Genomic DNA, 12,995 nt, shown 5'->3' with positions numbered 1-12,995 from the left:
TTGTTTCCTCTAACAGACCCTGCATCATTTGAAAATGGTGAAGGCTGGTGGGATTGCAAGTTGGTACAACCACTCTGGAAATCAGTCTGGCTGTTCCTCAGAAAACTGGGCACGACATTTCCAGAGGACCATGTTATACCACTCCTGGGCATATACCCAGAGGATTCCCCAGCATGCAGTAAGGACACATGCTCCACTATACTCATAGCAGCCTTATTTCTAATAGCCAGAAGCTGGAAAGAACCCAGATGTCCCTCAATGGAGAAATGGATACAGAAAATGTGGTATATTTATACAATGGAATATTTCTCAGCAATTAAAAACAATGAATTCATGAAATTTTTAGGCAAATGGTTGGAACTGGAAAATATCATCCTAAGTGAGGTAACCCAATCACAAAAGAATACACTTGGATTGCAGTCACTGATAAGTGGATATTAATTAGCCCAGAAGCTCTGAATACTCAAGACACAATTAACATATCAAATGATTCCCAAGGAGAAGGAAGGAGAGGAAAGGCTTGATCCAGCATTGTAAGGGATTACCAGGACAGAGAAATAGGAAGGGGGTGATTGGGGAATGGGCAGAGGGAAGAGGGCTTATGGGACTTATGGAGAGGGGGGAACCGGGAAAGGGGAAAGCATTTGGAATGTAAACAAAGAATATAGAAAAAAAAAAGAAAATGATGTATTTCTTTAGAAATTTGTTAAGACAGGTTTAATAGTCTTTTGGGGGATCGACCAACCCCCCACAAGTCTGTGGCTTCAGAGGCGGTCCTGTGAATTCTCTGGTTCCAGGTCTCAGCGGGTCGTCTGCCTTCGGGCTGGCGACTCAGGTAAACACCGGCTTGGGGGCGGTGTCAATAGCCGAGGTGCGGAGCCTATTGTTCACAGAACAAAGGCCTGAGGTAGCTTTCGGAAGAGTTGGGTGGTTTGCCAGCCAGCTTAGTTGTGGGGGGGGGAGGGGAGACACCCCTTCCCTTCTCCTCTGAGCTAGCAGGGATCCTCCTTGGTATCATCCTATCCTGACACATCAAGTCTCTGTGAGGCTAGGTGCATCCACTCCCATGAGGTAAAACAAGGCATCCCATCTAGAAGAACATATTCTGCATACAGGCAACAGCTTTTGGGGTAGCCCCTGATCAGTTGTTTGAGACCCACATGAAGACCAAGCTGCACATCTGCTACATATGTATGGGGAGGCCTAGGTCCAGCCTGTGTTTGTTTTTTGGTGGTGGTTTAGACTCAGAACCTCAAGGGTCAAGGTTAGTTGATTCTGTTGGTCTTCCTGTGTTGTTCCCATCCCCCTTGAGCCTGCAATTCTTCCCCCTTTTCTTCCATAAGAGTCTCCAAGCTCCATCCAGTATTTGACTGTGGGTGTCTGCATCTGTCTGAGTCATCTGCTGGGTGGAGCCTCTCAGAGGACAGCCATGCTTGACTATAGTGTAAGGGATTGTGTGTGCCTGTGGAATGGGTGTTCCTGTTATTGGTTGGCCATTCCCTCAGTTTCTGTTTCACCCCCCCCCCTTCCCCCCCCTTCCGCATTTCTTGTTGACAGAATAAATTTTGGGTTAAAAGTTTTGTGGGTGGGTTGGTGTCTCTATTGCTTCATTGGGGTTCCTGCCTGGACACAGAAGTGGCCTATTCAGGTTCCATATCCCCAGTGTAGTGAGTCACAATTAAGGGCATCCCCATTGATTCTTGGGGACCTCCCCCATCCCAGTCTCTGTCCCATCCTTGAGGTGCACCTACCTCCTCACCCCCATCATTTGCAGATTTTCATGTATAGTTAGCCATCTCTACTGTCTTTCTCCACACCTGATTCTGAATCCCCATTCTCCCCCGTCCCAGTTTCTTCCCTCTATCTGCTTCTTATGACTATTTTATTCTCATTTCTAAGTGAGATTCAAGCATCCTCCCTTGTGCTTTCCTTCTTGCTTAGCTTTTTTAGATTTGTTGAGTGTAGCATGGGTATCCTGTATTTTATAGCTAATATCCACTTATAACTGAGTGCATAGCATGCATGTCCCTTTGAGATTGGATTAATTTCTAGGTATTTTATTCTACATATGTTTAAAGATGTCATCAACAGGATAGTTTTCCTGCTTTTAGTAACTAACTTTGTTATTGTCATAAAGAAAATTTGCTAGAAGTGTTAGATTTAAAAGTTTTCTGGTGGAGTGAATATTATCTTCTAAATCATAGCAACTAAAGTAAACCACATAAGAAAACAAAAATTCAAAGCAAAATAGTAAAAGTTCAGGTTTAGGTTACAGAGAATTTGTTTGGATATTTAGTTAATAAAAAACATAGAAAAATGAAAATGGGTCAATACATAGAATTTTTCACATGCCATAAAAGAGGACATCCTGTATCTGTGACTTTCCCCCATCAAAAAGTAGGTATACCCATGTTTTAGGAAGAAATGAATATCTCTGGTAAAAATTTATGCCTTGTGAATATACAGATTGTCTTTGAGGGTACTTACTACAATTGTTGTGATGGGATTCATTGAGCTTTTTGGAATCACTTGGGTCTTTTCTATTCTCAGATCCCAAGTTCATCTCTAGCTGTTTATCCCAGAGTTAGTAATTAAGGTTTGGACTTCAGGAATGTTATCGAGGTTGAATAAGGTTAGCTGAGAATTACATACAGGAATCATCCACGAGACAGAGACAGTCTGTTGGATTTTCTCTCAAGTTCTTCGAAAGATGTGATTGATTTTTCCAGAATAATTTATGGTGCTTAAAACAAAATGAAGGAAATCGGTGCCTAGGAAGTGTGCCCACAAGCAGTCGAGGAGCTGAAGCCAAGATTTAAACATTGCTTGAAGGGATCCATTCTCTGTGGAGAAGGTGGGTGTTCAGAGTGAAACCATTTTCCCAGAGTTCATGAAGCTGACATTGTTACTTAAACTTTTTTTTTGCGGACACACTTAAGCTTTAGTGCACAGATAATAAGGAAATGACACAATGGATCCACATGTGAAGTCAATGTCATCAACCATTTATGGTACCTGAATTTTGAGGGTTTCTGAAATCTTCTTTAAATATCTCACCTTCCTGTGAAAAATCTTTAGGCTAGGGGTCATCCTATATTTGACTTTACATAACCACGCTTCTGAGAGAATACATCCAGGAAAAGAACAAACAGGTCCCAACAAAACACAATAAAGAAAGAGGGATACTTGTCCTTTTCACTTCTGATTTGGAAACTGGTTCTGATGTTTGTGTTACGATTGAAGATTTTAGTCCAAGGGCTTATGGGCTCCTTTTGAGCAGTATCCTTTGTAAAAGCCCATGGTCCCACATGAGCATTCTTGTTAGGGAAGCAGCCAACCCGCTCATTACATTAGGTTAGGGTATAGATTGGAGAGTGGGCATTCCAAGATCTGGTGGCCACACTTAGACTTTTATTAAGTCTGCAATATGCATATAACCTTTCAATAAAAAAGAGCCTCATCAAAAAAAAAAAAAAAAGAAAAGAAAAGAAAGAGTCTCATCAGTTTACCTTTTCTCTCATCAGTCAGTTTTTGTTCCTGGCTCTTTGTCTAGGTCACGCTAGTATTTTTCTCCAGTTTCTACTGGCTTAGTCTCCAGGGTAACTTGCCTTACATATTAGCTCAGAGTCAGCTGTTACTTCCCCTGAGACCACCAACTGCAAGCTTCTGTACTTGGTGGTGCAAATTCATGGGCAGAGGAATCAGAACACAATGGGGCCATTGTCAAGGGAAGGGAATAGGAGGTCAGAGGAATTTGGGAAGCAAAATGGCCTCTCTAGCCTTCTTATAGACTTCAGTTTCTCTGCAGTGTCTGGAGACATTGATGAAGCTGATAGTGTCTGGCTAGCCTTGGGCTGTGGCTAGCCTTGGGCTGTTTCTTCAACACAGAGTTGCTACCCAACAATTCATCACTCTGGATTGCTTCTCACAGTCCTCCACTTACGGAGTTCCTTTGTTTTAGTCAGGAAGCATTCATGAACCCCAAAAGACCACCAAGAAGCCATCTCTGATGATGTAATAGCATTAGGGTCTCTTTATTACAAGCTCAGGCTAGGCCACCCTCCTCCAACCCAACTCTGACACAGCAGTACAGGAAGAGAAGGTGGCAGGACAAGGTTTTATAGGAAAATAGCAAGTGAGGGGGTGAGGGAGAGAGTGTCCAGTTTGGCATCTAATAGAATGACTACATGCCCAACAGGTGGGTGCTCTGAAGCAAGACCAATCACAAATGGTCTGAAAGAACATATGAAACAATCAGACTAATCTTTGATTAACTGTTGCTAGGAAGTAGTTAGGGAGTAACTCTGGCCAAGGACAAGCTGGGGCCCTCTCTGGTATGTGGGTCCAGCTTGGATTCTGCTGTAGGTCAAGTTCTTAGGCCTTATTCCTTTTTTAAAAGATGGAGGCATCTCCCAAGATGGAGTAGGTTTGGCCTCTCATCTTCTTGCTCCACAGAAGCCCATAAATAGCCTCAGATCTTTTCCTTGGCTTCACTGGATTTCTAGAGATATTTGATGGCAGTGAAGTGATACTGACATATCCGTATATTTGTCCTCTTGAAAGACTGTAAATCCAGAGAGCAGGAATCATGTCAAATGTTTGTTATATTAACATCAGTATTTGAGATTAAACAGGTCAATGGCCCACATCTGTATAATAAACTTCTTCATGAAAACTTGGGGATCATAGAATAAAGATTTTTTTTTTTTTGCAGAGAGCCCTCCAGATAAGACTTGAGTCTTATTTATTTAGATTTATAAAAAGATAACTTCTTATAAATTAAAAGTAATATTGCCACGGACTGACCCAGCTGGGGGAGTCACAACTGAGGGAAAACCAGGGCTTTGGTATTCAGGAAGGCACAGGTGCGGCGAGGTAATGACAGACAGACACTCCAAAGAGTGGTTTGAATCTGCTGCAACTTTACTTTTTAGTCAGGCATATTTATAGTATATTGAGGAATAGATCGAGGTTGGCGCACCTCCAGAAACACTCAAACAATTGCTAAACAAGGTACATTTCCATCTTAATTAGAACAGTAAGTAGACATGACACAAAGCCCAAAGGAACTCTTGCTCTATGAACCATGATCAAAAGCAGTCTTAGATCATAAACCTTAGACACATGGTATTTGAGTCTAACTTGTGGTTTAATAATCAATAGGAGAACCTGGGCCTTCAGACCAATTTGTATGCCATAAGCCTTCTTCTGCCATCAAAAGTCAAAATGTTTTTAAAATGAGCACATATTCATTACAAGAGCCCTCTATACTGCCCTGGACAGCAAACACCAAGGTGGTCTGGCTCAAGCTAATCTATGTCTATAATCTAAAGAATATTATAGGACCTTCTACCCTTCAATGCTTTTATCCATCTATTACCTTCTTATCATAAGTACCTGTATAAAGCAATAGCTCATCAATAGTACTATACTTTTTCCATACTGTATTCTTCCTGCTACAAACTATTCATCATTACCTTTGCTAAGGCTAGTGATAAAGACAGACCCTGTTGAAAAACATTCCAAAACTTTCTTTCACTAAGGTTCAACATGAGTTCATTGAGTTTAGGACTGGAAGCAGTAGGCGTAATCACCACATCCTCTTTTTCTTTCCACTGGAATACCAAGTTCTCCTTTATCAATTAACTAGCTTGTAGGCTAGGATCTGGCTGTATAAAGAATTAAGAATAGGAAGAAGAAAGACAGTGCAGAATCCATAATCCAGGAAGCGCAATATCCTTGAAGAACATCAAGGCCCTTTCTAAGGCCAGAGGTGGGCACACTGCCAGGGACCTCCAGGGAGCCTAGCCCCGAGGGGCATTTTTCTCCCGTCTGCCTTAATGATGTACTGTCATGTCACACAGACGTCACTGGAGTTGGTGTGGCATAATATGTGTTCAACTCCTGGAGTAAGTAAGAAAAAGTTTCCACTAAGTAGGCAGGCAAGAGTCCCAGGAATATGGTTGCCATTTTTGTCATCACAATACCTAAGATAATTTTTTATTAAAAATGAGTCTGAATGATCTCGATAATATATTTAAATACCTTAGGACTTGGCTGTCTCTGAAAGGTAAAGGATAAATAAATATCAGGTAGGGAGCATCTCAGAACCTTGGCAGGAAAGAGGCAGAAAGCCCATCACATCCACAAAAGGCAGCCCAAACAAAGCCAGCCTGGGAATTAAACAAATCTTAGCCCCTTCTGTTGAATTTGTAATAAGCCAGCAGGGTGTGAACGCTCATCGAGTCTTAGTCTAGTGCTTTGCTTGGGTCCAGGTTTTGTGTGTTTTTCCCAAATTGAATTAGTACTGGGAAAAGAAGGTCTGCAATTACAGGGAAGAGGATAGTTGGAAGATTGTGATTCCAGGGTCATTTGTGGTTGAAATAAATCTTCACACTGGAGGCTTGGTGTTTGAAACTGGAAGATGTAGTGTGAGGCTTATCTGTAGCCATTCAAGCTTGGGTGCCATTACACAGGGTACACTTTAGGGACTCGCAACTTGCTTCATGTGTTAACCACACTTTCTTTTCCTCTTCCCAAGTCTTGTTTTCATGTGCTTTTTTATGTGATTTATGGGGCTCGATGTGTGTGTGTGTGTGTGTTTCCAGACTGGTCAGCAATAAGAATATTACAAATAAAGAAAAAATATCGCTTGGGGCTTGTGTATGAAAAATATGCTAAATTTCAGAGTCACAAGCTTAAACATTTCAAGAATTTGACCTGTTGGGTAAGTTGGAGGTCAGTGAGGCCCAGATAGAAATGAGATTGGAAGGCACTGGAGACTGTGATTATTCTTAACAGAGGCTCCTGTAGCGTTTTCTCTTATGGTGTGTGTATGTGTTCCTGTGCGTGCGTGCGTGTGTGTGTGTGTGTGTGTGTGTGTGTGTGCATGTGTATGTGCATGTGTGTGGGTGTGTGTGCGTGCATTTGTGTGTGTGTGTGTGTGCATGTGTATGTGCATGTGTGTGTGCATATGTGCATGTGTGCATGTGTGTGCATTTGCATGTGTGTATGCGTATGTGTGTATTTCTCATTTTTTTATTCCATATGTTCTTTATTTACGTTTCAAGTGATTTTCCCTTTCCCCCCTCCCCAAAAGTTCCATAAGCCCTCTTCCCTCCCCCTGTTCCCCAATCTACCCCTTCCCACTTCCCTGTCCTGGTATTGCCCTACACTGCTGCACTGAGCCTTTCCAGGACCAGGGGTCACTCCTTCCTAAGAAGGACATCTTTTGATATATGAATTGTGTCTTGGGTATTCCAAGCTTCTAGGCTAATATCCATTTATCAGTGAGTGCATACCATGAGTGTTCTTTTGAGACTGGGTTACCTCACTTAGTATGATGTTCTCCAGTTCCATCCATTTGTCTAAGAATTTCATAAACTCATTGTTTCTAATGGCTGAATAGTACTCCATCGTGTATATATACCATATTTTCTGTATCCATTGCTCCATTGAGGGACATCTGGGTTCTTTCCAGCTTCTGGTTATTGCAAGTAGGGTTGCTATGAACATAGTGGAGCATGTATCCTTTTTACATGCTGGGGAATCCTCTGGGTATATGCCCAGGAATGGTATAGCGGGGTCCTCTGGAAGTATCGTTTCCAGTTTTCTGAGGAACCGCCAGACTGATTTCCAGAGTGATAGTACCAGCTTGCAATCCACCAGCAGTGGAGGAGTCTTCCTCTTTCTCCATATCCTCGCCAGCAACTGTTTTCTCCTGAGTTTTTGATCTTAGCCATTCTGACTGGTGTGAGGTGAAATCTCAGAGTTGTTTTGATTTGCATTTCCCTGATGACTAGGATGTTGAACATTTCTTTAGGTGCTTCTCAGCCATTTGATATTCCTCGAGTGAAAATTCTTTGTTTAGCTCTGTACCCCATTTTAAGGGGGATATTTGGTTCTCTGGAGTCTACCTTCTTGAGTTCTTTGTATATCTTGGATATAAGCTGTCTGTTGGATGTAGTGTTGAAGATCTTTTTCCAATTTGTTGGTTGCCATTTTGTCCTTTTGATAATGTCCTTTGCCTTACAGAAACTTTGTAGTTTTATGAGGTCCCATTTGTCAAATCTTGATCTTAGGGCATAAGCTATTGGTGTTCTGTTCAGGAAATTTTCCCCTGTGCCCATGTCCTCAAGGGTCTTCCCCAGTTTCTTTTCTATTAATTTCAGTGTGTCTGGTTTTATGTGGAGGTTCTTGATCCACTTGGACTTGAGCTTACTACAAGGAGATAAGAATGGATCAGTTTGCATTCTTTTGTGTGCTGACCTCCAGTTGAACCAGCACCATTTGTTGAAAAGGCTATCTTTTTTCCACTGGATGGTTGTAGCTCCTTTATCAAAGATCAAGTGACCATAATTCTGTGGGTTCATTTCTGGGTCTTCAATTCTAATTCATTGATCTACTTGCCTGTCACTATACCAATAGCATTCAGTTTTTAACACAATTGCTCTGTAGTACTGCTTGAGGTCGGGGATACTGTATGTGTATTTCTCAGTTGCTTACTACCTTGTTTTTTGAGACAATTATCTCCCTCTGGAACTCACTGACTCAGAGATTGGCTGTTCAACCAGTCCCCCAGGGATCCTCTTATCTCTGCTTCCCCGTGACTGGGATTATAGAAATGCACTACCATATCCAGCTTTAAAAGTTTTTTCAGATATATTTATCTCATTTTATGGATATTAGTGCTTGGCTTATGTATGTATAACATGTGGGTGCCTATGGAAGGTTGTGAGCTGACATGGGAGTATTGGGAACCAAATCCAGGTTCTCTGCAAGAACAGTAAGTAGTCTTCACTGCTGAGCCATCTCTTTAGCCTGGGCACCCAGATTTGATTTTATGTGGACTTAGTCCTCATGCTTCTGCATGCTTGGGACTGAGCCATATACCCAGTTCCTGCTTTCTGCAGTTTTACTGGAATGCTTCTCTTTGGTCCTCTAGGCACTGCTATACTGTCTGGTTGCCACTGTCCTTGGTGTACCTGAAGCATCTTACTTAGTAAATACCCTTTCTTATCCAGGAGGAATTAGTGAGTTTGTTAGCATTTTACTTTCTGTAGGTGGCTTTTGGTTTTTGGGTAAATCATTTATCAGCTTTGAGTAGTGGCAGAAACATTAGAGGAAATGTCAGCTTTGGACACGTTTCAGTCAAGCTTTTCCAGAGCAGTAGGCAAAGAGAGTCACATGATGCTGTGATAATCACTAGTGGTTGGTTTGTTGGCTGCCAGTATCTTGTTTGCACTTAGCGATAAGACCAGTTCTTACCTGAGATGAAAATGTTGCAGGCAGCCATTTCTTCAGATGACACTTTTTGTTTCTGTTGTTGATTTTAGCCTTGCTACTAGTATTCACAGGGTTTTTATTTATTATTTATTTTCTGGTAAATTTTATTTTCAATTGTTTTATTTATTTACATTCAAAATTTTGACCCCTCTCCCTGAGTTCTTTCCCTTTTTCCTCCCCTTTGCCTCTGAGAGGGTGCTCCGCCCACACCTTCTCCCCCTTTCCCACCCCCACATCCTTCTTCTCTGGCGTATCAAGTCTCTACAGGATTAGGCTCATCCTCTTCCACTGAGGCCAGACAAGATAGTTCTCTGCTACATATGTGCCAGGGGCCACAGGCCAGCCCATGTATGCTCTTTGGTTGGTGGCTTAGACTCCCAGGGGTCTTCCTATATGGTTGCTATCCCCTTCAGTTCCTTTAATCCTTCCCCTAACTCTTCCATAGGGGTCCCCAACCTCAGTTGGGACTATAAGTATCTTCATCTGACTCAGTCAGCTGCTGGTAGAGCCTCTCAGAGGACAACCATGCTAGGCTCCTGTCTATAAGCACAACATGGAGTCAGAAATAGTGTTAGGGTGAATCCCAAGTTGGGTTGGTCACTGGATAGCCTTTCCTTCAATCTCTGTTCCATTTTTTGTCCCTGTATTTCTTTCAGACAGGAAAAATTGAAGGTAGTTTAGTAGTCTCATCCTTCAACTGGGGGTCCTGTCTATTTACTGGAGGTAGACTTTTAGATTCTATCTCCCCACTGTTGGGCATTTCGGCTAAGGTCATCCCCACTGAATCCTGGAACTCTCTCACATCCCAGGTCTTTGGGACACCCTAGAGGTTCCCTGCCTGTTTACCACTGACAAGTAGAATGCTTTGTTTTCTAGAGTGAGAATCTGCCTCACAGATTGGGAATGGTCTGTGCCTTATAATACTTCACCAGTACACAGACACCACAGTGCTGTTATTAAAAATGTATGTGTGTAAATGTCTGTAGCGTTGAGTCAAAAATCTAGACCCTCTTTTTTTAACCCTGTATTTTGGCATACAGTTTTACTCTTTTCATTTCTTTTTGTAGTAACTGCAAATATTATCATGCAGAAATTTCACTTCTTTGCTTTCCTGAGCTCATAGGTCACATTGGCTTTTTACTGGAATCTCTACCTGGCTCAGTAACCAAGGAGACAAATCCCTAGTTAATGCCTTGCTAGAAATTCACTGTGGAGGTGGCTTATTAGTTTTTTTACCACCATGAGCTGGGATAAAAACATGCTTATGATTTTTTTCATGTATTTCTCCTCTGTCTCTTACTTGCAATCTAGACAACTAAGGAAAATTTAATTAAAACAAATAGACAAAATTATCCTGTATTTAAAAGTACTATTTTGGGACTCACAATAGGTAAATGTAAATTTGAAATATTAGTCACATTAGGAATATTTGATTTTTGACTATATGTTTTTTTTAGTTTGTGTGCAGATGAAAAATAACAAAAAGATTTTAAAATGGTTGGTATATGTTTAGGCATTATTTAGGTTGTTGAAGTGTTATTTGCATTAACTATCTTTAAGAAAGTACTAAATAATCCTTAATTGAAAGGAAAGTCAAAAAGTAAGACTGAATGAGAAAATGTCAACTTCAAAGACAGGAGAAAATGCAGAGGAAATGAAAACCAAACTAAACCGACTGCACCAATCCCAACCCAAGGAAAGAAAAAAAGATCTTTGTATTGTTTAAAATAGTCTATAATATGCAAACTTATTGTTTTAAAGTTAAGCAACTTCAAATATCTATTTCTGGAAAATATTTTTATTAGCATATATAAAGGGATAGCAAATGGGGAGAAATGATGACACCATTCATGACACATTTCTCAAGTGTTTACCAGAGAGACAGGCAGTGATGCTGTTGAACACGACTCAGCTCGGAAAGTGCTAAAAGGACCAGAGCTTAAAGGTGACAAGTGACCAGAGGACATTAACAACAGACTGGTAACATGTTCCCAGTGGCACTGGAGCTGTTAGTACCCAGGCACTGTTAGTGTGTGCCATGTCCAAAGGGTGCAAAGATAGTTAAAACCATGACTTATGAACTGTTAGATGAAAGGAACATTTTTGCATTCCTATTAAGAACTGAAGACAATTCATGAAAAAAATTGTCTTTATAAATCAATAGATAGAAGGTATTTTTATATGATGTTGGGTTAGTCATCATATTTTTTAAAAAAAGAAATAAAAGGCATGATTTTGTAAAGCAGCAAAGGACAGAAGAAATGTAGTTACAGCATTAGTATATCTGTTATCCCAGTGTGCCTCAAATTTGGCAATTCTGTTCATCTAAATGGGTTGGGATGTTGTTGCATATTCATATGGGGTCTGTTTGTCACTGGGGAATGTCATGACATCCACGCACAAAGAGCCTAGACAACTATTTCTCCAACAAACTTTCTGAAGGAAAAGTAGTACCCAAATTTCCTCAAACACAAGTTGGCTGCAATACTACGGAGAGCTTTGTTGTTAGCTCAATGGTCTCATGGTCCCTTAGCCTACACAGGAACTAACATCATGGCCTACACAGGAAATGACATCATAGTAGTAATAAGAGGGACCTTCAACAGAGACATCTATTGAAGCAAAAGCAGGGATGTTCTTCCCAGAAGGGGAAAAGGCAACTCGGCTGAACAGCCTAGTACCTTGAATTCTTGGTCATGGTTTTGTATGGGCTGGAGGGAGGGAAGGCTCATGTTGATGTATGCCCCTAACCGCTATTTTCTGAGAAATGAGGAAGGAGGAATGATTTGACCAAAAATATATGGTTTCTTTCTTTCTTTCTTTCTTTCTTTCTTTCTTTCTTTCTTTCTTTCTTTCTTTCTTTCTTTCTTTCTTTCTTTCTTTCTTTCTTTCTTTCTTTCTTTCTTTCTTTTTGAACCCAAAGAGGGATACACATGCATGCAAATTTAGCTGTAATCAAAGACTGGTTTACTTTCAGGCTATATCATGTCCCTTCCAGTACTCTCTCACTGTCTTCCTGTCACCACATCAGCAGGGGATTGGCTCTGGTCCTCCATGTCCACATTCCCCTTACTGTGATTTTTGCCTGGAGGTCCATCTTCTTTGTTTCTTAGCCCTCATGCTTAGAACTGCAGCTAGCTGCAATCTCCAGAAGGGGATCCTTTACTTAGACAGGCTTAGCCACTACTGTTTGCCATCTAGGCCAAGTTAACTAAAGACAATCGGCCAGAGATTTTATACTCTTCTTGGGTAATTCATCTGGGTTTACATCTGTAGTGTAGCAGCACCAACCTGGAAGCTACTGATACCATGAAGGGAGCCCAAAAATGGAGCCAACTCCAAAGAACTGAAGAGAATAGGCAGAAGACCCAGGCAGACACACGTGGACTCACCTGCACAAAACCAGTAAGTCTGATTTTTCATTTTAATAAATATTTGTTTGAGTTTATTTGAGATTTCTTCCTCCACTTGGAACAGAAAGATTTCTCACAGAGACAGAGTGTTTTAACCAGATCATAGGTGTAAAACTTTCAGAGCAGAGTCAGCAGGGGATGAGCCACTCCATAATAGATTCAAGTATTACTTGTCATGGATAACTTTGGTAGTTGATGACTGGATACCAGAAAATAGTGTGAAGGTTTGTACCATGTTTTCAGGGAAGCTGTATCATAGTTAAAAATGAGTGATAACAGTACGATTGATGGATAATT

Source organism: Apodemus sylvaticus, chromosome 9, assembly GCF_947179515.1.
Source record: "Apodemus sylvaticus chromosome 9, mApoSyl1.1, whole genome shotgun sequence".
NCBI lineage: Eukaryota > Metazoa > Chordata > Mammalia > Rodentia > Muridae > Apodemus > Apodemus sylvaticus.
Note: the sequence above shows the minus strand (reverse complement) of the source record.